The following is a 26882-nucleotide window of genomic DNA, read 5'->3' on the forward strand; positions in this document are numbered from 1 at the left end:
ATAGATTTTGTAAATAGATTGTAAATAAAAATGTACATGGAATAGATATAATATTATGTTGAGTAAATACCATATTTGTTGTTCTGACCAATGCAACCCGCCTTACATTGAGCTCACCCAGCCTAAGTGAACCGGCCAGGAAAAGCCAGCACCACGTGATTGCCCAATTGGTCATCCACATCCGGGTAACCACGACGTAAATGGAATAGATTATATAATATGTAATAAGGTATACAAGAATCTTTGTATAGGTATCCATACCTATCTAACTTGGAACAACTTACAGACGTAGGTACCTACAAGAAGCAAGAGGCACTAGCTCAAACCATTCTAACTTCTATTACACGAGGAACGTTGCTTAACATCAGTGACCCATCGGGAACAGGTGCATTTGACGAGCTATTGCCGATGTCTATCTGTTTGTTTAATATTATTCCGTCCAGTATGATTTTACATGAGGTAAATCCGTGTATGCTATCTGTTGGTAGATATGTATGTACATACCGTCCATTATACCTAGTTTGTCAAATTATTTGTATAATCTCCTGTAGGGATACCCATAATGTTCAAACCCATAATGTGTTATACCTTATAACCTAAGTCATATTTAGGTATTTGTATACTCAACCTGAAACAATTCACATAGCTAAAGGTATACAAGAATCTTTGTATAGGTATCTATACCTATCTAACTGTTCTAACTTGGAACAACTTACAGACGTAGGTACCCACAAGAAGCAAGAGGCACTAGCTCAAACCATTCTAACTTCTATTACAGAGACCTTACTTTGATCTTGAACCAAGAGCTCATGGAAACATTGGAAACCACTTTACCACGAGGCAGAATAGGTCGGTCAAAAGTCAAGGATTTTCTAGATAAGATCACTGCCATATATGTAATTTGTATATAAAAAAAACTGACCATAAGTAAATAATTTTCATGTAGGTAGGTAACTAACTATCAGTTGAGGTGTGTGTAGATTCAAGGCTGCAAAAAGGAACTTCAGTGTATTTTCTGTGTATGAAGTGTATATGTTCTGTGTCTGAAAAACTATAATGAGCAAAACTCAGATTCTATTTGAAGGACCTTGTAACCTTCCGTGTGAAACACCCGGGACGTTCAATTTTTTACCAGACACATCATGGTTATTTTGTAGATTTGAAAATGGCAAATTTTAGTGGACCAAATCAATGTAAATATGGCTTTAGCATCCATTTCGGATGTAGTATTCAGCTATACGGCTTGGAGAGTGAATACATTTAAGTGAATCAAAATCTTTCTTAACATCTATCAACAGTTCCAAAACGGATCGGATCCAAATTTTGTAGGTTTATATGCAATCGACGAAATGGTACTTTGTTGTCGGTTATCAAAACATACCTACAAATCGCATAAAAAACTGAGACATACAATATACCTACTTAACATTAGACAGTTAAGACGATAATGACGGTATAATTCGTGTGATTAAGGTATTCAGCTATACGGCTTGGAGAGTGAATACATTTAAGTGAATCAAAATCTTTCTTAACATCTATCAACAGTATCAAAACGGATCGGATCCAAATTTTGTAGGTTTATACGCAATCGACGAAATGGTACTTTGTTGTCGGTTATCAAAACATACGTACAAATTGCATAAAAAACTGAGACATACAATATACCTACTTAACATTAGACAGTTAAGACGATAATGACGGTATAATTCGTGTGATTAATATGATTTTTATCGCTTGATGATGCTTCAATGTGCGGTTTTTTTATTTGTCTATCAGCGCCCGAGTCAATGGCAGTGAGTTTTTTTCATTTTATTAGGTGTTTAAACGAGCATTAAAATCCGTTTTACTACAGTTACCTACCTTTATGTTCTAGTCTGTACAGGTTATACCTATTGTGCTCAACTAGGCTATGAGATGCTTTAATAGTTCGGGTAAATATTGTGTTAGTAGAGCGCTATTTATTTTCGTTCTTGTCATAGTTGACTAGATGCCTGGTTAGCGCTTTGAACTCTTGACGTTCGCGCGCCTCCCGGCACGCTTGATGCCTAGTTGGTAGAGCTTCGAATATTCAATTCGAGCTCTTGACGTTCGCGCGCCTTCTGGCATGTTTGTGAAGCAACATCCACACTATATTCAGGCCATGTTGACCGATTTCGGTCGTAGATGCTGGTATTGCTGGTGTAGAAGCACCTTAAAGCCTTAAAAGTCTGGATTAACTGTGTAAAATCATCCCTGGAAAAAATATATTGGTATCTATGTAAATCTTTATAAAATTATGTAGGTAGGTACCTATACCTATTTTTTTTATATTTAATAGACTTACCTACTTCATTTTTAAAAAAGTACCTACCTATTTTATTTAAGTTGTTTTAAATTACCTACTTCAAATTTAATAGATTGGCATGGGCTCTTATAGTCCCAACGTCCGGCAATGAGATCCTGAATTTAAATAAATATCTAAATTTTTCCTCCTTGTAATGGCCATCAATGTATTTTATATGAGATAGCTGATAGGTAGGTACTTACATCAATACATACAATCTCATCTGTCCCATACATTGTGAATAAATGACTTGAACCTAAGTGGAATAAGAATACATATTAACTTTTTTTTTTTTTGACATTGCTTTATCAGAAGAGGCCATCATAATGTGTCCCTATTTTCGTCGCAAGATCGTCAAGGATACCCTATCTTCAGTTGACACAATTTAGAAATCATTTAATTAGTGGAGACGCCAAAACCCCTACTTTTCATTTTCAACTTTTAAATGGTATCAATCCAGTTTGTACTTAGCGAAATTAAAAAAGTACCTAAAAATATACCGAAAGTAATAATATTACCTGATAATTAAAATTATTAAAAAACCCTGTTTTAATTGTTTCAGATCGCCCATCCACAAGTTCACCCCTATCCCTGGACTATTCTCACCCTCCATCTCCACCCCAGAGCCAACCGATTTCCTTCCCACCCACGCCACGGTTCTTGTCAAGGCATCAAAATTATAAAACAACCCTGTGTTAATTGTTTCAGAACTCCCCTCCACAAGTTCACCCCATCCCTGGACGCTAGCTCCCACCCCCAGAGCCACCCGATTTCCTTCCCACCCACGGTTCTCGTCAAGGCATCAAAATTACTCTCAACCAAGTGGATTCGATTGGGGGTAAGACCAAACATTCCGGTCTGGACCAATGTGAGTCGCTGGCAAAAGTGGATTCGGCAATCAACTACTGTTTGACTAACAGGTAAGAGGGTTCAACTTCTTTTGTCAGGTTTAACTTCTTTCGTCAGGTTTAACTAACAGGTTTCAGTAACAGGTACAAACAAAAGAAGGGAACTAGGCCCAACACCTAGAAAACTGAAATTTGTTAGAAATATTTCTCATATGTATGGCTATAGAACTAGGCCCAACACCTAGAAAACTGAAATTTGTTAGAAATATTTCTCATAGGTATGGCTATAAAATAAATGGTGCAGATAATGGATCTTCTGGTAGCAAAAAAATCAACTCACAGTGGGTAGATTTTCTTTATTAGTCTTATTTCACACTACAGAGACTAACCTAACACATGAGAAAAAAAGAGGAACTAGGCCCAACACCTAGAAAACTGAAATTTGTTAGAAATATTTCTCATATGGCTATAAAATAAATGGTGATAATGGATCTTCTGGTAGCAAAAAAATCAACTCACAGTGGGTAGATTTTCTTTATTACTCTTATTTCAGACTGCAGAGACTAACCTAACAAATGAGAAAAAAGAAGACAGTGCCATGTTGGCTCTAGGACGCGGGTTCGATTCCCGCCCGGGGCGGATTTTATCCTAAACAACTAAGGTTCGTTCTCGGAACAGTTGGCTTTCTAACACAGATTTTCTTTATTAGTCTTATTTCAGACTACAGAGACTAACCTAACAAATGAGAAAAAAAGAAGACAGTGCCATGTTAGCTCTAGGACGCGGGTTCGATTCCCGCCCGGGGCGGATTTTATCCTAAACAACTAAGGTTCGTTCTCGGAACAGTTGGCTTTCTAACATCCTGCCTTCCTTCTCTCTCCTTTTGCGGAACGATAAGACCTTATAGCAGAATACAGTTCCCTCGATCAAACCTCTTAAAAAAAGAAGAGCTCTTCTTTCTGGAATCCATTTCTTCTTTTTCAAGAGGGTTAAGCAGTTGGAACGAGAGAAGTTTGAGAAGACAAAATAAAACTGTCACATCGTCTGACTTGAAACAATAAACATTTCCAAAACGTCTTCTTCTGGTAGCAAAAAAAATCAACTCACAGTGGGTAGATTTTCTTTATTAGTCTTATTTCAGACTACAGAGACTAACCTAACAAATGAGAAAAAAAAAAAGACAGTGCCATGTTAGCTCTACGACGCGGGTTCGATTCCCGCCCGGGGCGGATTTTATCCTAAACAACTAAGGTTCGTTCTCGGAACAGTTGGCTTTCCAACATCCTGCCTTCCTTCTCTCTCCTCTTGCGGAACGATAAGACCTTAGCAGAATACAGTTCCCTCTATCAAACCTCTTAAAAAAAGAAGAGCTCTTCTTTCTGGAATCCATTTCTTCTTTTTCAAGAGGGATAAGCAGTTGGAACGAGAGAAGTTTGAGAAGACAAAATAAAACTGTCACATCGTCTGACTTGAAACAATAAACATTTCCAAAACGTCTTCATCTGGAAATTCTCATCTCTAAAATATAAACTCGAAAAAAAAAAAGAGAAACATTCTCCAAAGCCCTTACAGAACTCTCAGAAGTCAAAAACGTTAAGCCCTCAGAATTTATTTACATCCTGGTAGAGAAACATTCTCCAAAGCCCTTACAGAACTCTCAGAAGTCAAAAACGTTAAGCCCTCAGAATTTATTTACATCCTGGTAATCCCACTATGAATATAAAGTATACAATTTAAGCAAGAATAAACTCTTGAAGAATTTAAAAGAAAGGGGTTTAGAGGAGCCCTGTGAAATAAATTTAGTGTTTTAATTTATTTTGTTTCACACAGAAAAAGTATCAAAAGGACCGCCCTCTGTTTTTGGGCGAATTGAGATAGGGGCCTCGAGATATTAAGTATTTGAAATAATAATAATAATAATAATAATAATAATAATAATAATAATAATAATAATAATAATAATAATAATATTTATTATTTGAGATAATAATCATTGTTTTTATTTTTTACTATTATTTTTTAAATTTACCGCTCGTCTACCACCAATAGCCACTTGTATTTTTCTACGTTTGACCGATGGCACTCTAGTATCATAGGTACCCTTGAAAAGGTTCGAATGTTCCTCAATTTATGCTTAACTCCAGCATACACAAAAAGCCCCTCTCTTTAGGTGTAACTCTGAGGCTTAGGTGTAGGGGCAAAAACAGCCCTAAAGGATGGGTTAGGCTTATACGAATCTAGGAATCCTCCATTCAAGTCAAATAAAATTGTCCCCTTTTTGGGCATACGACCAAACACCTCCACAAAGGCCAAAATTGACAGACTCTGGTTGAGTGCTGAGAAAGAGCAGTGCCCCATACTGCGGGGGCGTATGAGACACTTTGAGAACGTATTAAAAAAAAAAAAAAAAAAAAAAAAAAGAAAAGTACAATTTTTTTTGTATCCTCCAAAAATTCCACTCTCTCAAACTCTGTGCTAAGTCTATCAACACTCCCAGTCCCCCGGGGCAGAGCCATGTAGGCGGAAGATGTCTGTCAATAACGAGGTCTCTCCTTTGATTCCCTTCCCTGGCAAGAAATCTCAGCTCCGAAAGTAAACCTGTCAACACATGGAAGAAATGGAGGATAAGAAATAATGTTAAAATAGAATTAATTCTAGAATAGAATATGTATGTAGAATAGAGTTACTTGTGGAGCTTGAAATATGGCGGATATGAAATAGAATAGAATTATGACCATGGTAGATATCTATTGATGGGAATAAGTATTTTTAGACAGCCACGAGCGAAGGAACTGAGTTTGAAGTTTTATCTCGACCGATTACCCTTTAGTGTGAGGGTTTGTTTGATTTAACATAACTCCCGATCCGAACGGCTTATCCGATTTTCATGAAATTTGGCAATAATTTGAATTCTAGAAAAATACGGTTCAAAATTTCAAATACCTACATAGAACATAATAACTTTAACTTACATAATAAGAAACCAATACATAGAACATATTAACTTACACAATAAGAAACCGATACTTCGATTGACAATGGCAGACACTTGATTCACTTGCAGGTCACTGGAAAACACACACATGTTACATATTAGGCACTAAAAATGAAAATTCTAATACTAAATAAACTAAATTGAAAATTAAATGTTGTGTTTAACTTATCCATTAAATGAAAACTGTTCTTGTACATATATTTACATTTACCCATCTAGCAGAACGGACGAAGAACGAATGATGATTAAATTTTTCCTAAATTGTTAGAAAAAAAAAACATATCCGCATTCAAAGGGTTTCCTATTTTTATTATTTTGTAAAATAAACGTTAAAAAATATCTAGGTATCTATTGAGATATCTGGGTATTCAAAATATAGATACCTAAAAAGAAAGTCATCCGATACAAAATATGTAAATCAACTGTGGGAGAAAGTGGTAGAAAGTTAGTGGATGTGACAGAAATACCGAAAAACAATTCGATTATGCTAATATGGTGAAATGCTTAGTTATAAGTGTTATAACACAATGATGTCCTTTTGATTTTAATGTCATTATGATGTTGGTCGTTTGGATATTCAAAACAAGCCTTTGTTTGGGTCAATATTTTGACTTTTGATCAATAATATTTTGATCAAGGAAAAATTCTGACAAAAGAATTAGGACATGATTTAATGAAGTGAATTTTGATTTGAAAAACATTGTAGTTTTTGGAAACTGGTGCCGTTTCTGGAGTAAGGACTAGAAGTATAAAAAATTACATTAATTTATTTAATAAATAACATATGTCATATGTGATAAATAAATAATATTACTTATTGGCTTTTTTTTTAAATGTATTATTATTGTTGTTATTATTCTTGTTTTCAAGCATGTTCTTGGAATAAATTATTACAAGCCAATCCCTCTCTCTATTCGTCTTGGAATGTTCAAGATTCCTAATGAAGATATCCCACAAATACCTTTTGGAACCAGAAAACTCAGCTTTGACCTCAAAATTACCCCGATAATCTCCATGACAAAACTGACCATAAAAAAAAAAAGTGTATGCAGATTATGCGCATAAAAACATGTTTTTGCGAAGAAAATTGCCAAAAACTCAAGCGTCAGCTTCAAACACTCTTGAAATAAATTGTGAGCATAAAAAAAAGATAAGGAAAGTAAACAACGAATATTTACACCCAATTCCCGATTTTTGAAAATTTCAGCAATAATTTCTCATTACTTTTATAGCTTATAATACTTTATCGGGCTAAGGCTCCTCCTTTTGGTTCTTCTTTTTCCATAAAATGAAATTTTCCTAGCGCCCAACTAACAATAATCTACTCCCGTTATCACTTCATCTAAAAAGAAGAAGAAGAAGAAGAAGAAGAAGAAGAAGAAGAAGAAGAAGAAGAAGAAGAAGAAGAAGAAGAAGAAGAAGAAGTTGAAAAAACTGAAATCCTGTCAGCAGGCTGTCATCATAAATTCGTTGGGAGTGACAATCGAGGGGTGCTGCTTACTGATAACAAAATTACCATCCCGGAATACGAACCCCCTTCCCTGTTGGGAGTTTGTGAACCAGGAGAAATAAATTCATAAGTTTTTATAAAATTCAAATGGTTTCCAAGAAGGGCAGGCCCGAGTGTAGGCAGTATTGATGTGGCAACGTGACATAGAGGGATATCGCATGAAAAAACACCGAAAAAAACCCCTGGGGAATGTAAGCTCCTAATTTATTTTTGGACAGTTTGGAAGGACTAAAATTTACCTACCAATAAACATAAGACTGTAAAAAAAAAAACAAAAAAAAAAAAAAAAAAAAAAAGGGGTTTCCAAAAAAAAAAAACTAAAAAAAAAAAAAAAAAAAAAAAAAAAAAAAAACAAGGTGTTTCCAACATATTCGACGGGCGATGTTGTTGTTGTTGTTGTTTTTTTTTAAGGCTTTAATGGCAGGATTCTCACCTAGTGAGCTCTTCCACCCAACCGATGTCGATCAATGGTCGATCGACGGCCGTCGACGATGTATGCACACATCTTTACTCATTGTTTTTACCTCAGAACAGCTTTGGCATTTCTTCAAGTTAATTCATCTCTTGTCTAGAAAAACACTGGGAAATAAGAAGTTCCCATTTTGTCCCACCTCCTTAACTCTCTACAAACATATCCCCTGTTCTCTCAATGCTTGTCTAGAAAAACACTGGGAAATAAGAAGTTCCCATTTTGTCCCACCTCCTTAACTCTCTACAAACATATCCCCTGTTCTCTCAATTCCGACATTGCTGGCGTATCTTTCCCCCGGAAAAAAAAGGGAAATTGAAAATTCAAAGAGGGAGAAAGAAGGAAAAGGGAGGGAGAGAAATAGGATATGGAAATTTTTTTGACAAGCGCTTTGTATTTTATACATTTGGGGATAATTTTCCAATTTAAATTTTAAAATGAAAAATTATGCGAAGTCCTCCCTACTGACGCCATTGGAAGCATAAAATTATTTATAACATAACTTTATATTTGTATATTTTTTGTTGAAATATAATTTAATATCGCGCTTCTGTAGTTTGATGGTATACAATGGAATTTTCATTCGTGTTTGATTTCCCTAGAGGGGAGTGCAGGCTGAAGGATTTCAAAAATGGCCTGGGAAATCAAGCTGGGATTTGCCTGTGAGCGTGGTTGATATCTGGATGGGTGTCCATTTGGAGCATCACCTACAGCTGGCTATTTTGGGGTGCACTCAGCCCGGTGAAGGCAATTTCGTAGGACAAAATCAAAATCCTAATAAAAGCACTTGCTAGTTCCTTCTCCTTTCCAAACCGAAAACCACCCAATCACTTAAAAACAAAAATCGTGTTATATTTCATAACCGTTTTTATGGACTTCCATAAACCGCGCTCATAAATCACTTATGTGGGTACATAAAAAAATTACATCAAAATTTTGATTGAAACATTTATCCGAGCTATTTCATTGAGCCATTTAATGTATTTCTGTGTTTTTAATACATTTGGATTACACTTCTAATAATTTGCTAGTTTTCAAAGTGTATTGAAGTTGTTGGAAAAGATTTACGGGGCCTCTATCAGCAAGGGGAAGAAAGTAGGTTGTTTTAATGGTGCTTGTGGTGTTGGTATACCATTTATAGTATTTTGCACACTTGCTATCTCTTCCTATGCTATCAGTATAGTATATACTATCTACATGTTACACCTGCCTCTCTACTCTGCTTTTACTTGCATTGGTGGCTATTTTGGGGTGCACTCAGCCCGGTGAGGACAATTGAGTACCCACGTTGTTCGAAAGAATAGCTATGTAGGAGATACGGGTAGTGGTATTAAAGAAAACAAAAATAAAATAAAATAGGTATAGCATTACCTATAGTGACGGAGATTCTTAGTAATGCTGTAATATCCACAGAAATTGTGAAGAGGCTTTCAGCTTCATTAATAATAATTACTTTACCTATTCCAAATTGATACTTATTTACGACTAGGTATTCCCTTATTTTAAACCGTTACACGAGACTTTTAATCAAAGAAAGCTAGGTGTTTTCGTACGACAAAATCAAAATCCTAATAAAAGCACTTGCTAGTTCCTTTTCCTTTCCAAACCGAAAACCACCCAATCAGTTAAAAACAAAAATCGTGTAATATTTCATAACCGTTTTTATGGACTTCCATAAACCGGCCCATAAATCACTTATGTGGGTACATAAAAAAATTACATCAAAATTTTGATTGAAACATTTATCCGAGCTATTTCATTGAGCCATTTAATATTTTGATATCGCTTTATCAGAAGAGGCCATCATAATGTGTCCCTTTTTCGTCGCAAGATCGTCAAGGATATCTTCAGTTGACACAATTTAGAAATCATTTAATTAGTGGAGACGCCAAAACCCCTACTTTTCGTTTTCAACTTTTAAATGGTATCAATCCAGTTTGTACTTAGCGAAATTGAAAAAAAAATACCTAAAAATATACCGAAAGTAATAATATTACCTGATGATTAAAATTATCAAAAAACCCTGTCTTCATTGTTTCAGATCTCCCATCCACAAGTTCACCCCTATCCCTGGACTATTCTCACCCTCCATCTCCACCCCAGAGCCACCCGATTTCCTTCCCACCCACGCCACGGTTCTTGTCATGGCATCAAAATTATCAAACAACCCTGTCTTAATTGTTTCAGAACTCCCCTCCACAAGTTCACCCCATCCCTGGACGCTAGCTCCCACCCCCAGAGCCACCCGATTTCCTTCCCACCGTAAAGTTGTTGGAAAAGATTTACGGGGCCTCTATCAGCAAGGGAAAGAAAGTAGGTTGTTATAATGGTGCTTGTGGTGTTGGTATACCATTTATAGTATTTTGCACACTTGCTATCTCTTCCTATGCTATCAGTATATATAGTATATACTATCTACATGTTACACCTGCCTCTCTACTCTATACTTTTACTTGCATATTATATTCTGGCGTTAAAAAACAAATTCCGACGTGTATTTTAATAGAATACTTACCATTTCTTTAAAATTCCTGTCCAACATTAGGCTTTTATTTACTTTCAGGCTAAATCAGGTAATGTGTCACAGTCCGGATTGGTAGTTATGTCATCTCCACTAATAAAGTAATCACAGATTGTCTCTTTAACACCTTTTTCGACTGCTACAAATTTCAACATAGAAAGTTGCAAGTTTGGCATTTGAAACTTGAATTCCATCAGCCATTTTCTCACCGAAAAATGTTTCGCTGACGGAGCCCTTTCCATCCTACTAGCGCGATGATATCAAAACCATAAACATTCATAAACTCTAATGGTTATGTTTTAATCCAACAAGAGTTCATAAAAAAAAAAAATAATAATAAAAAAAAAAAACTTGAAACTAGCCACGTTGTTCATAATAATCCATAACTTGTAATTGCGCTAATGCAAAAACGCCATAAAGAGAAAATGTATTCCATCGTGTTTCGATTTGTAAATGGAAATAACACAATATTTCATCACTCCTAGAAAATCTGGTGATTGGATGTTTATGGATTTGATTTTGGAGGAGGAGGAGGAGGGGGTTTAGGAAGGGAAGAAAGAAGGAGGAGAAGGATATGATTTGTTGGGAGAGAGTGCTCAGAAATGGCTTTTGAGGATTAAAGGAAATCACTTTGGCTCTTGAAACAATTTTTGGAATCAATAGTGGTAAAACTAACTCCGAGGTCTCCCAAAGTTCATGTCAACTTTGAGAAAAGTCCAAAACTCAATAATAAGTTATGTTTGAAATACATAATAAGGCATTAGTGGAAATACAGAAATTAAGATTGTTTGAAAATGAAAAGTCATTATTAGTGGAGATGTCAAAAGTACCATCTAATTCCATGCTCATTACGGTACATTATTACCTATGTTGAAAATATCAGTGGAGATGTCAAAACTACCTATCCACTTTTTATAATGTTGGCCTCTATTGGTGGAGATGTCAAAACTACCATCAGTTCTGAATATTTAGATTGATTTTGAAATGATTTTATCGACCTAATAGGTATAATACTAAGTTATGTTCGAAATACATAATAAGGCATTAGTGGAAATACAGAAATTAAGATTGTTTGAAAAGTCATTATTAGTGGAGATGTCAAAAGTACCATCTAATTCCATGCCCATTACGGTACATTATTATGTTGAAAATATCAGTGGAGATGTCAAAACTACCTATCCACTTTTTGTAATGTTTGGCCTCTATTGGTGGAGATGTCAAAACTACCATCAGTTCTGAATATTTAGATTGATTTTGAAATGATTTTATCGACCTAATAGGTATTGCTCTTCTAATCCTTTTAATGCTCTCAGCTATACTATTAAATTTATTTTCAATTTTTATTTTTTCTGATTTCAGATACAAAACATTTCTGTCCCATTTCGACCTGGCCGCAGTACAATCAGCAGGTAATTATACCAAATCTCAATTCTTTTTCCAATACCTTTATGGTGAATTTCACCAATGACTTAATGAGAGATTTCACTAATGGGAGAATTTTTAATAATTAAAAAAGCAGTTTTAAATGATCCAAAACAAAGTTTTTAGTGATTCAAAAAGGAGGAGTTCTTAAAAACTCCTGTTTGGATTGTTAAAAACTCCTTTTTGGATTATTAAAAATTCCCCCATTAGTTAAATCTATTATTAAGTTATTGGTGGAATCCACCATCAATATAATTTAGAATAGAAAGTCCTTTATCATAGTTAAAAAGTGTTCCAAAAGCAATGAAAAATTAAAACTTATCAAAACAAAATCTAATTTTCAAACATATAATAATTATTATATACATATTTCTTAATTAGGTACTGAGTACCTTTAGGAATTTTTCCACATACATAATTTTATTGATTACAATACTACCATCATCTTGATTCCTAAAATCTAAATTAGGTAGAACGCACAATTACTTATCTGTATTATTATTATTTTTTTTTTTTTTTAGAAAAAAAAAAAAAAATCACAAAATAATTAGATACATTTTTTGTTATGGTGTCTGAAAAAATATTATTATTCGAAAATTTCATTTATCCTCGTACATTTTTTTTTTTTGGCTTTAGTGTTTTGAGGATTCATGGTACATGAATTTCTTCTTTGTGATTTTATTCTGATAATAATGATGGTTCCATTACATCTTCATAAGAATCTGAATGTATTCCATATGGGCTCAAAGTGAGTTCTCATATTCTGTTCAGTATCTCACAAGAAGAATAACCAACAAATTATATTTAATATGTAATACAATATTATGGACTCGAAAATCTAGTAAGGTTCTTTTTACATCTATGAGTAAGGTTGTGGGTTGCATATTTAGATAATGACTTGCCTAAAGTTAAAAAAAAAAGTTTATTGTAAACTCCCAGTACACTGAATCTATTGTGTATCAAATCCTTTTTGGGGTTGGAAAATTTTGTGACAGCCTCACTTGTGGCATCCGAAACTCACTTGCGGCATCGAAAATCGTGTGAAAACCTCAAATTTTCGGGAGGTCTGCAAAATAAAATGAAAAATCAAACCGTATTACTCAAAACCCGATCTTTGTTTTTAAACCCTTCTTAATATAAAATTCTTCAACCACGATCCGTAATATTTAAATCTACCTCGGTATCTAAATCCACCTTGGTATCTAAGTCCCAGACGCCATGTTTTAAATCAAAGATGATCCCAGAGTTGATCAAGATGTAGTTGAGTCATGTTCAATTTAAATATTTGAGTAGGAATTTTATTAGCTAGTCAGTATTTTGTGACAGCCTCACTTGTGGCGTCGGAAACTCACTTGCGGCATCGTAAATCGTGTGAAAATCTCAAATTTTCGGGAGGTCTTCAAAATAAAATGAAAAATCAAACCCGATCTTTGTTTTTAAACCCTTCTTAATATAAAATTCTTGAATCACGATGGTGCTGAATAAAAAGAGGTAACTTACCATTACCACTGATAAGACATCGATTGATAAGACACTGTATTCCTTATTCCCTGAAAATTTCTAAGTTTCCATTAGGTTCCCATTTTCCCACCAGCCCGGCCCAAACTTTATCCTAAACAGATGAGATTCGTTCTCGGAACGGCTGCCTTTCTCCTGTCTTGTCCTTCTCTCTTCGATCCGACAGTCCATCCTGTATTAAAAAAAAAGTAATAAGTGAACCCACAATGAAGAAAAATGTTATGTTCAGAAATCCAAACTGAAATAAAGTCCCAGAAAACCGTTGTGAGCGGAAATCGAGTGCGATTTACCCCCCATATTGTCGTGTTTGCTTTGAGTTGTCCCAATATTTTCGTTCGAAATCTGTCTTGACTCTTATGTCATCAAAATAAATCATCAGAGTAAATATTTGTCCAGTTGTGTAACTTTTACTACAAAGAAGGAAAAAGGACAGTCATGGATTTCTGAGGGGGTGAGAAAATAGTAAAATAGGTGCTCTTCTTTTTGCATACCTTCTTCAAAATGAAGGGGCACACATTCCTATGGTGATGGAGAAACAAGATAACGTCATTGAAAAGATAGAATAAATTAGAAGTTCAACACAGATATTCGTAAAAGAATGAAAAGAAAAGGGAAAAAATGTAAATGACCTAAGAAAAAAGTATCACAAATGCATTGCAATCCAAGGGGGTACAAGGAACGTCTTACAAACAAGGGTAGGTAAACGAAGTCAAAAATTGCCCCTACGAATAAAACATGGGGACTGACAAATTTCCCGTGAAACACAAGTCTCCAATATTTGAAAACATTTAATATTTCCATCAACAATGTCAAAGAAAACAATATGGGTAACAATGATCCACTATGGATTGGAACAAATTTCTCAAGAAAATAGAAAAGAGGGGCTGAAAAGGAGAGAAGGGTCTTGAAAATTACAATGTAACAAATTGTACCTTCTTCTGGGGACCTTTTAGTCAAAAGTGGGGATGATCCACTATGGATTGGAACAAATTTCTCAAGAAAATAGAAAACAGGGGCTGGAAAGGAGAGAAGGGTCTTGAAAATTACAATGTTCCAAATTGTACCTTCTTCTGGGGACCTTTCAGTCAAAAGTGGGGATATTTTCGGGTAAAAGTATCAAAGAAGAAGTTTTGGATGAAAAATTGGATTTGTTAATTTGTTGGATTTCTCAAAAATTCAATTTAGCTTCTATGTATTTTTGGTTATTATCAAAGAAGAAGTTTTGGATGAAAAATTGGATTTGTTAATTTGTTGGATTTCTCAAAAATTCAATTTAGCTTCTATGTATTTTTGGTCTTCTTCTGTCCTCTTCCTACTTTCTTTCTACTTCTTCTTCCCTTGAACCTTCTAACAGTCAAACTATCTCTTTGTCGACTAGCTGTCAAATTTTGTCAGACTGTTCCCTTGAACCTTCTAATAGTCAAACTATCTCTTTGTCGACTAGCTGTCAAAATTTGTCAGACTGCCATTCTGTCTTCAGTGTCGTATTATTGCTCAAGTTCATCTTTCTTCGGCCTTTCATCTACTTTAAAACTGGACTCTTTGGAACTAAAAGTGCTCTCATTTCTGGGCCCATTTCATCTCTAATTCAGGTCAGCGTATCGACATCCATTGTATCTCCCCCTTTATCGAACATCATTTCAGGCATTTCTTTTCCCAGAATAACAAAAAGATCTTCGTAAATGTCTCAGAAAAATTTCATTCTAACGGTAAGAGGGTTTCACCCCTCTTATCTGTATTATTTTATTATTATTATTTTAGAAAAAAAAAAATCACAAAATAATTAGAAACATTTTTTGTTATGGTGTCTGAAAAAATATTATTATTCGGAAATTTCATTTATCCTCGTACATTTTTTTTCTGGCTTTAGTGTTTTGAGGATTCATGGTACATGAATTTCTTCTTTGTGATTTTATTCTGATAATAATGATGGTTCCATTACATCTTCATAAGAATCTGAATGTATTCCATATGGGCTCAAAGTGAGTTCTCATATTCTGTTCAGTATCTCACAAGAAGAATAACCAACAAATTATATTTAATATGTAATACAATATTATGGACTCGAAAATCTAGTAAGGTTCTTTTTACATCTATGAGTAAGCCACCTACTTTTGACAAATTCTTTTTTGGGAATTGTTTTCTTGAGGCTTATTATTATTTTTTTCTTTTTTTAACCCCGTCTTGCGAGTTTGTTTCTTGGTTTCTTCCCCTTGGTGAATTATTTTAGGCATCTCGGCATCTTATAGTTTCAATTTGAGTTATTTATGAGACATCTTCTTCTTTTGGCAATTCAATAATCATTAGTGTGTCATCTTGTCGGTTTTAATTTGTTGAATTTATCGCTTTTGGTTTCTCACGCATTTCCATTTCGAAATTTTACGCAACGATTTTTTTAACAAGGCAGTTTGGATGCGTAGCTCCGTGGGTGTGATATGTCCTCCCAAAGTTCATGTCAACTTTGAGAAAAGTCCAAAACTTAATAATAAGTTATGTTTGAAATACATAATAAGGCATTAGTGGAAATACAGAAAATTAAGATTGTTTGAAAAGTCATTATTAGTGGAGATGTCACCATCTAATTCCATGCTCATTACGGTACATGTTAAAAATATTAGTGGAGATGTCAAAACTACCTATCCACTTTTTGTAATGTTTGGCCTCTATTGGTGGAGATGTCAAAACTATATACCTACCTAAAAATTGCATTTTAAACCTTTTTCATAAATTTTAACTATAAGATTATGAAATAGGTAATTTTTTATGTCACAGATGCGTCTCTGTGGTTTGGTGCTTGGAAGTTCCTATATCTGGAGGTTACGTAGGAATATCATTACCGCGTAGAGGTATTAGGACAGCGGCAATAACACACAGTTGTTTCTCGAAAGAAATACCTTGGGTGGAAGAGACTCGCTTCGCACTCTGTGCGGGTTGGCGTGGAAGAGCCTGTCTCACTAGGTTGAGAGAATCCTAACCATTAAAGCCTTAAAAGAAAAAAAATAAAAAAAAAGATATGTCGCCATTCAAGAAGATTAAACCATTCACACTATGGTGAGTCGATGCCTATAAAGCGCAAAAGGAACGAGAGAAGGAGAGAGAGCGAGAGAGAAGAGAGAGAGAAGAGAGAGAGGAGAGAGAGAGGTGTGGCAGTATTGATAAAAAAATCTGTCTTCGGCCGGGTATCGAAGAAGAAACTCCGTGCTCTAATGACACCGAAGACTGGACATACCGGATTTGCATTTCAATTTGCCTCATTACTATGCCTAATCAGCAAGAAGAAGAAGAAGAAGAAGAAGAAGAAGAAGAAGAATTAAAAGAAGAACAAGAATAAGTAAAAATATAGGAAAGGAAAGAAAATGGAAGGCCACCAATTTTACTATCTCGTTTCTGAATTCCTTTTTCTTCACTTCCTTATCTCTCGTCCTTCTCCTTTCTCTCCTTCGTCTCCTTTTCTCTCAACTTGTTCATCTCTATGATCTTCTCAACATTATCTCAACTCCCCATCTCCTGCATTTTCTCTTTCACCTCCTTTCCACCCGTTTTTTCTCTTCTACCATATTTATCTCTTTTCTCCTCCTCCTCCTCCTTCTTCTCTTCCTCCTTCTTCTCTTCCTCCTCCTCCTCCTTCGTCTTATCTCCATTATAATCCCTTCTTAAGATTCTCTATTTCTCTCATCTCTTCAAATTCCTCTCTTCCTCATAATCTTCCTTTTCCTCTTATACCTCACCTCCACGACTATCTCGCATTTCCTTTCCCATCCTTTCCTATCCACTTCCTCTCTTTCGTTTGGATGTGTTCTGCATGTATACAGTTTGGCCATAGAATTCTGTTCAATTTCCTTTTTCTTCTTCTCCTTCTTCTTCTTCTTCTTCTTCTTCTTATTCTCTTTCCTCCTTTCTATTATATCTTCTAAACCCCCACCTAATGCTTCTTTCTATTCACCTACGCCCCTATTCACTTCCTCTTTTTCGTTTGGATGTGTTCTGCATGTATACAGTTTGGCCATAGAATTCTGTTCAATTTCCTTTTTCTTCTTCTTCTTCTTCTCTTTCCTCCTTTCCTCCTATTATATCTTCTAAACCCCCACCTAATACTTCTTTCTATTCACCTACGCTATATCTTCAATTCTCAAACTTCATCATCTTCTTCTTCCCCTTCCTTCTTCTTCTTCGTCTCTAATGCGCCGTGTGCTTTATCTTCCGTTCCCTTGCAACAAGATTTAAGAGATGAATCGCCAGCCTTTTTCTTTTTCTTCTTCTTCTCCTCCCCTTTCCTTCTTCTTCTTCGTCTCTAATGCGCCGTGTGCTTTATCTTCCGTTCCCTTGCAACAAGATTTAGGAGATGAATCGCCAGCCTTTCAATCCCAAAGGACACGATTTGAAACACTTGTGTAAAGCACTGTTGAGCGCGGTGTGTGTCTGGATAGGTGACGAAGGCGATGCACTAACTTCATAAGACGCGTTTCTGGCTCTCCTTATGGCTATTTTGGGGTGGCATCAGCCTCAAAAATGAGTATCTTTCATATACATCTCATGAAGATAATAAATTGAAAAACTGCTTTCTTTTGAGACGAGTCTTTCGCCGGTGTTTTTATGGCTATTTTGGGCTGGCATCAGCCTCAAAAATGAGTATCTTTCATATACATCTCATGAAGATAATTAATTGAAGAACTGCTTTCTTTTGAGACGAGTCTTTCGCCGGTGTTTTCATTTCGCAGCAATGAAACGGCTATATTAGACTGATTTTGTCTGTGTCGTAGCATGCCCATCCCGCAGTATGTCCTTCATCAGGCGAGGAGTCCCACCATGCAACCTCCTGGTCCAAGTCCATAAGGAATTTAAGGCAGGATGCAAAGGCCCAAATAGTAATAATAATTTCAATTTGGAACAAGACACAGCACATAGGAAGGAGGCGGAGGTGAAATAGGAAGAGAGAGAGAGAGAGAGAGAGAGAGAGAGAGAGAGAGAGAGACAGACAGACAGACAGACAGACAGAGAGAGAGATCAGTCTAACTAGGGGAGGGAGGAAGACAGAGAGTGCTAGGTGGGGGAGAAAAGTAAGGGAAAGGGGAGGGGGGAATGTGTTGTGTTTCTTGCAAGATAACATGTCATGTCAGATATCCCCCCCTCCCATCCACCAATCTTCACCACCCCCCTTTCAGTTATTTCCTTTACTCATACAGGGTGACATAAAGGTAGGTGCTGAATAAAAAGATTACCACTGCCACTGATAAGACTTACCATTACCACTGATAAGACATCTATTGATAGGACACTGTATTCCTTGTTCCCTGAAAATTTATAAGTTTCCATTAGGTTCCCATTTTCCCCCCAGCCTGGCCCAAACTTTATCCTAAACAGATGAGATTCGTTCTCGGAACGGCTGCCTTTCTCCTGTCTTGACTTCCTTCTCTCTTCGATCCGACAGTCCATCCTGTATTAAAAAAAAAGTAATAAGTGAACCCACAACGAAGAAAAATGTTATGTTCAGAAATCCAAACTGAAATAAAGTTCCAGAAAACCGTTGTGAGCGGAAATCGAGTGCGATTTACCCCCCATATTGTCGTGTATCCGACAGTCCATCCTGTATTAAAAAAAAAGTAATAAGTGAACCCACAATGAAGAAAAATTTTATGTTCAGAAATCCAAACTGAAATAAAGTTCCAGAAAACCGTTGTGAGCGGAAATCGAGTGCGATTTACCCCCCATATTGTCGTGTTTGCTTTGAGTTGTCCCAATATTTTCGTTCGAAATCTGTCTTATGACTCCTATATCATCAAAATAAATCATCAGAGTAAATATTTGTCCAGTTGTGTAACTCTTACTACATAGAAGGAAAAAAGACAGTCATGGATTTCTGAGGGGGTAAGAAAATAGTAAAATAGGTGCTCCTCTTTTTGCACACCTTCTTCAAAATGAAGGGGCACACATTCCTATGGTAATGGAGAAACAAAAATAACGTCATTGAAAAGATCCCCTTTAGAATAAATTAGAAGTTCAACACAGATATTCTTAAAAAATGAAAAGAAAAGGGAAAAATGTAAAGGACCTAAGAAAAAAGTATCACAAATGCATTGCAATCCAAGGGGGTACAAGGAACGTCTTACAAACAAGGGTAGGTAAACGAAGTCAAAAATTGCCCCTACGAATAAAACATGGGGACTGACAAATTTCCCGTGAAACACAAGTCTCCAATATTTGAAAACATTTAATATTTCCATCAACAGTGTCAAAGAAAACAATATGAGTAACAATGCTCTACTATGGATTGGAACAAATTTCTCAAGAAAATAGAAAACAGGGGCTGAAAAGGAGAGAAGGGTCTTGAAAATTACAATGTAACAAATTGTAAATAAATTAGAAGTTCAACACAGATATTCGTAAAAGACTGAAAAGAAAAGGGAAAAAATGTAAATGACCTAAGAAAAAAGTATCACAAATGCATTGCAATACTAGGGGGTACAAGGAACGTCTTACAAACAAGGGTAGGTAAACGAAGTCAAAAATTGCCCCTACGAATAAAACATGGGGGCTGACAAATTTCCCGTGAAACACAAGTCTCCAATATTTAAAAACATTTAATATTTCCATCAACAATGTCAAAGAAAACAATATGGGTAACAATACTCCACAATGGATTGGAACAAATTTCTCAAGAAAATAGAAAACAGGGGCTGAAAAGGAGAGAAGGGTCTTGAAAATTACAATGTAACAAATTGTACCTTCTTCTGGGGACCTTTTAGTCAAAAGTGGGGATATTTTCGGGTAAAACCATCAAAGAAGAAGTTTTGGATGAAAAATTGGATTTGTTAATTTGTTGGATTTCTCAAAAATTCAATTTAACTTCTATGTATTTTTGGTTTTCTTCTTTCCTCTCCCTACTTTCTTTCTACTTCTTCTTCCCTTGAACCTTCTAACAGTCAAACTATCTCTTTGTCGACTAGCTGTCAAATTTTGTCAGACTGCCATTCTGTCTTCAGTCTCGTATTATTGCTCAAGTTCATCTTTCTTCGGCCTTTCATCTACTTTAAAACTGGACTCTTTGGAACTAAAAGTGATTTCATTTCTGGGACCATTTTATCTCTAATTCAGGTCAGCGTATCGACATCCATTGAATCTCCCCTTTTATCCAACATCATATCAGGCATTTCTTTTCCCAGAATAACAAAAAGATCTTCGTAAATGTCTCAGAAAAATTTCATTCTAACGGTAAGAGGGTTTCACCCCTGTTCAGGATCTTCTTTGACAAATTGTTCTATCTTTATGCCCTTTATGACTAATTTGACTTTAAGTGCTTTGATAGATGCATTTATGTCACTATTGATTTGTTACCTGGTGTGATCATAAGTGGATCGAAATGAACACTAGTTTGTTTAAGATGAGAGATTTCTCACTATTCGTTCAGCTTTTTACCTTTTTCTTATTGGAAGCTTTTCATTATTTGTCAACAGTTATCATCACTGATTTGTCGATACCCACCAGAGGTCATCAACTAAGATCCACAACATGCCTAACAACGTGAAATCCACAGAAAGATCCCAGACCCAGCATTTCTCACAAAGGAAGAACTCCATCAATAGTTATCATCAGTGATTTGTCGATACCCACCAGAGGTCATCAACAAAGATCCACAACATGCCTAACAACGTGAAATCCACAGAAAGATCCCAAACCCAGCATTTCTCACAAAGGAAGAACTCAAAACACATAGAACATGAGATATACCTACGAGTAATATTCAAATCACTCCACTAGCAGCTATTCAATTTCATAAGAGCATATTTTAGAACATGAGCTAGGGGACTCACGTGTTTTTTGTACACCCCTTGCCTTCAATTCTCTTCCATCTCTAGAAGGGATAAATCCAATGGTTTCAAACGGACCTCTGTGTTCTTCAACCATGTTTGTAATTTAACGCTACACTGATTTCGTCCTCCTTTTTCGTTTCTTTAGCATGGGCTTGGATTTCTTCTGACACAATGGATTTTAGTGTTTCTTTATTTTATGAATTTCTTCTTTCGGGTACCACCTACTTTTGACAAATTCTTTTTTGGGTATTGTTATCTTGAGGCTTATTATTTTTTTACCCCCGTCTTATAAGTTTGTTGGTTTCTTCCCCTTGGAGAATTATTTTAGGCATCTATATAGGCATCTTATGGTTTCAATTTGAGTTATTTATGAGACATCTTCTTCTTTTGGCAATTCAATAATCATTAGTGTGTCATCTTGTCGGATTTAATTTGTTGAATTTATCGCTTTTTGTTTCTCACGCATTTCCATTTCGAAATTTTACGCAACGATTTTTTTAACAAGGCAGTTTGGATGCGTAGCTCCGTGGGTGTGATATGTGTGGGATTGATTGTCAAAGTTGTTTTTGTTTCACACCAGAGTCTTTGTGTTGTAGAATCATTTCCAAAATAATGTGAGAAAATATTAATATCAATCACCTTGAATAAGCATATTTTAAAACCTATTCAAAAAGAAACACGAAGAAGAAGAAAAAGAATTAAAGAGAGAAAAAGCCATCAAGACAATTCTATTCTACAAAGAAGCTCACGGAAAGCAAATAATCTAAATTGGGAAATTCGAATGCTCGTTTATTTTTTTCGTCAAATAAGAAAAGAAACATGAAGAAGAAAAAGAATTAAAGAGAGAAAAAGCCATCAAGACAATTCTATTCTACAAAGAAGCTCACGGAAAGCAAATAATCTAAATTGGTTAGCAAAGTAATGGGTACTGTGGTAAGTAACCACTCTTCTGTAATTGAATTTATGCTCCTTGAACTGTATTGGCATACCAATGATCATTCATACTTTATCATTCAAGGCATCTTGTGGGCTAGATTACTTCTCTCGCCAATACTCTTCCATCATTGGAACCATCATGTAGGCTAGTTCATTTATCTCATGGTACGTCCGCCTGCTGGTAGACTTCTAATAGGCCAACATGTGATACAGTATACGGATTTCGCGTAGGACATCAGACCTCACAACGTGCGGGTCCTAATTTACGATCCAATGGGACAATCAAAGCAAATTCAACTCCGAGTCTGCTGGGCTGAATGTTCCAGAGGACATCATGAGGTTAACCCGTTAGTACCACAAGGTTTTTTAGCATACATTAATTGAACCTTATAGAACATTATTTTGTCAACAGTCAAACTGCCATAATTTCCATATGCCATCCAAAAACAACAACTAATTAGGCGATCTTGTTAGAGTTTTTATCACACTTCGTTGCAATGTAATGATAGGGCAGACAGTACTAGGGACGTGGGATGGACATCAACAACATTGATATCTTCGCCATTGGCACAGAGTATTGCTCTCATGACTCTCATGTTAGAAGAATAAATTGCGATATCGTTAGAGAAAATAAGTCAGAAAAAGCAGTGAATAAAGCAAATTTACATAATCTTCATGCAATGGGACAATCAAAGCAAATTCAACTCCAAGTCTGCTGGGCTGAATGTTCCAGAGGACATCATGAGGTTAACCCGTTAGTACCACAAGGTATCATACATAAATAAAATTAGGACTCTGATTGTTATAGTTTCCCTCTGTAAATAACGTTCAATAACAAACAAACAAAAAAAGAACTTTGGATAACATAATTATTTTGTCAACAGCAGGTTGATTTGTCAGTGCCATCCAAAAACAATTTCCTTTCATTGGACCTTAGCAAAAGATGGAATTTTGAAACATGAGTATTCCTGATGTAGAAACAGTAGAATGTAGTTGCCATAAACTAAATTTTTTTAATAATAATAACAAATCCGATAGTTTCGATACGGATGATTGACGAAAGTTACAACTAATGGCTTGGGCGCAATGTGCGGTGGCTTCACAAATCACAACTTTATTCTACGGGAGTAAAGGGACTTTTCAGTCTCATTCTGTCAGGATAAACAAGGTATATCCTATTCTAATACATATTTTGTCTCTTTTGATCAAACCTAACTGTCTCTTATGACATCATCAAAGGGTTAATGCTGAATACCAACTGGTTGAATCGCCGAGATGGTGGGCATTAACCTAATCCTGTTTGCTAGTAAGTTGTGCCAATTTTCTTCTGTCTCTTTTGATCAAACCTAACTGGCTCTCATGACATCATCAAAGGGTTAATGCTGAATACCAACTGGTTGAATCGCCGAGATGGTGGGCATTAACCTAATCCTGTTTGCTAGTAAGTATTTTAACATTAGCATGGCATAGTACTGTTGGCATTACTGTGCGAATTAAGTAGATACTACTGGTGAGTACAGGGTGAAGTATAGATACTTCATCTTGGTCTGTACGCCGCCCATACCTCTCTTACTTACTTATCCGTTACCAGGGTCTAGCCTAGACAACCTTAAGTCTGCTCAATACTGCCTCTCCAACTGAGTCTGTCCTGTGCTGCATCCGTCCATGCCTCCGGAGCCAACCCTCTCTAGACCTACAAAAAGAAGAAACATAGCGTCGCTTGGTCGCGGGTACGATTCCCGCCTGAGGGAGTTTTATCTATAACAGATAAGGTTCGTCTTAGAACGGTTGGATTTCTCCTGTTATGTCCTACTTTTCTCTACGCTTTCGGAACAATAAGATCTCATTTACCTCATCATTCTTATGTTCTGTGTGGATCAACACATCCTCACTGCAGACAACATTGTTAATCGAGTTGATCAATGTTAACACCGGTGTGGACTTTGAACCTAGCTTTAGACAATTTCGGGACGACAGTTTTGGAGTAGGTAGTAGAACTTATTCGGAGTGTCCAAACTTCACCACCTGGTATGCCTGAACTGAAGTGACGCCATTGGCTACTGAATGTTGTTGGACAAATTGATACGGATTGTGGAAGCCCTGGAGATAGGCAAGAATACATAGTTACTGATACGATTTCAAGTGTTCCATTGGCTCATTGGACTCTTAAGAACCAAGTTTTGACGGAGTAGATATTACAGTTACAGAGTCATCCAAATTAATTATGAACTCAATTACCTACATATACTTATATCTTGGAAATATTTTAATTAATTTTGGGGGGTATGGGGTAGAAATTCAAACATCTGGGACTGAGAACATTAAGGCTTTTAAAAAGCATCTGGCGTTTTAGTTGGCCCGTTTTTCGATTACTTTTTGATCCCAACAAGGTCTCCAATCATTCGTGCTACCGAGGAAATGCACAAGATTAGGTAAATCATCCAGTTGCAGTCTAGTAAAAAAAAAAAAAAAAAAAAAAAAAAAAAAAAAAAAAAAAAAAAAAAAAAATAAAAAATTATGGTATTGGAACAGGCAAACTGCTTATGAGACTCTTGATAAATGAAAAAGCTGGCATAATCTCCTCATGGCGTATAACACGAGTATATCATTAAGAGTACTGAGTTACTTCTGATATTTAAGTTCCGATTCCTTTGGCACTTTGGTCTAAAGCTCTGAAGATAGAGGGCCTCTTCAAATCTTTCAAAGATTCCATAGAATAAAATTTGACGATGTCTCGCGATTGAATCAAACGCACTGGTTTGATTGTGGCCGGTATATGTGGCCGGTAAGCAAAGTACTTATGGTATTGGAACAGGCAAACTGCTTATGAGACTCTTGATAAATAATGGAAAAGCTGGCATAATCTCCTCACGACGTATGTAGGTCGCTTAACACGAGCATATCATTAAGAGTACTGAGTTACTTCTGATTCCTTTGGCACTTTGGTCTAAAGCTCTGAAGATTTCAAAGATTCCATAGAATAAAATTTGACGATGTCTCGCGATTGAATCAAACGCACTGGTGTAGATATATGGATGTGGCCGCACCTTCCTAATTTTCACAGATGAATCACATGTATGGCACTGTAGTCTAACGCTAAAAGCGTCTGGTTCTGGGTTCTGATCAATGGGCAACAAGACATTACGCTGCTCTTAGTCCCTTAGAAAAAGCAACCACTAGTTTTGCCTTCAATTTTACCTATTTTGTGGCGTAAAGTCAGCTCTATGTGGAAAAAATTCAAGAAACACATGGTCTTTTCTTGTCAATTCACACATTGTTAGCGGAGGAAAGCAAAAGCAATACAAAAGCAATGGCCCTTTTCTCTTCCTCCTCCTCCTTCTTCTTCTTTTCTTATCTCCATTATAATCCCTTCTTAAGATTCTCTAGTTCTCTCATCTCTTCAAATTCCTCTCTTTCTCATACTCTCCCTTTTCCTCTTATACCTCACCTCCACGACTATCTCGCATTTCCTTTCCCATCCTTTCCTATCCCCTTCCTCTCTTTCGTTTGGATGTGTTCTGCATGTATACAGTTTGGCCATAGAATTATTTTCAATTTCCTTTTTCTTCTTCTCCTTCTTCTTCCTTTTCTTCTTCTTCTTCTTCTTATTCTCTTTCCTCCTTTCTATTATATCTTCTAAACCCCCACCTAATGCTTCTTTCTATTCACCTACGCTACATCTTCAAATCTCCACCTTCATCTTCTTCTTCGTCTTCTTCTTCTTCTTCTTCTTCTCCCCTTTCCTTCTTCTTCTTCGTCTCTAATGCGCCGTGTGCTTTATCTTCCGTTCCCTTGCAACAAGATTTAAGAGATGAATCGCCAGCCTTTCAATCCCAAAGGACACGATTTGAAACACTTGTGTGAAGCACTGTTGAGCGCGGTGTGTGTCTGGATAGGTGTACTAACTTCATAAGACGCGTTTCTGGCTCTCCTTATGGCTATTTTGGGGTGGCATCAGCCTCAAAAATGAGTATCTTTCATATACATACATCTCATGAAGATAATAAATTGAAGAACTGCTTTCTTTTGAGACGAGTCTTTCGCCGGTGCTTTTATTTCGCAGCAATGAAACGGCTACATTAGACTGATGTTGTCTGTGTCGTAGCATGCCCATCCCGCAGTATGTCCTTCATCAGGCGAGGAGTCCCACCATGCAACTTCCTGGTCCAAGTTCATAAGGAATTTAAGGCAGGATGCAAAGGCCCAAATAGTAATAATAATTTCAATTTGGAACAAGACACAGCACATAGGAAGGAGGCGGCATTAGACTGGTGTTGTCTGTGTCGTAGCATGTCCATCCCGCAGTATGTCCTTCATCAGGCGAGGAGTCCCACCATGCAACCTCCTGGTCCAAGTCCATAAGGACTTTAAGGCAGGATGCAAAGGCCCAAATAGTAATAATAATTTCAATTTGGAACAAGACACAGCACATAGGAAGGAGGCGGATGTAAAACAGAGAGAGAGAGAGAGAGAGAGAGAGAGAGAGAAAGAGAGAGAGAGAGAGAGAGAGAGAGAGAGAGAGAGAGAGAGAG

The 26882-nt window shown here is 36.2% G+C and overlaps 1 protein-coding gene across 1 annotated transcript in view; it reads left to right on the forward strand.

The window, feature by feature from the left end:
- Positions 1-3025: 3025 nt before the first annotated feature.
- LOC103511290 (trithorax group protein osa-like) overlaps positions 3026-26882 on the forward strand; it is a 50262-nt gene continuing 26405 nt past the window's right edge. The window contains exons 1-2 of the mRNA XM_008476008.3: positions 3026-3243; positions 12026-12075. The gene's annotated coding sequence lies outside the window, so the exon portion shown is untranslated. The remainder of the gene's footprint in view (positions 3244-12025; positions 12076-26882) is intronic.

This window comes from Diaphorina citri, unplaced genomic scaffold (genome assembly GCF_000475195.1).
Source record: "Diaphorina citri unplaced genomic scaffold, Diaci psyllid genome assembly version 1.1 scaffold697, whole genome shotgun sequence".
Taxonomy (NCBI): domain Eukaryota; kingdom Metazoa; phylum Arthropoda; class Insecta; order Hemiptera; family Psyllidae; genus Diaphorina; species Diaphorina citri.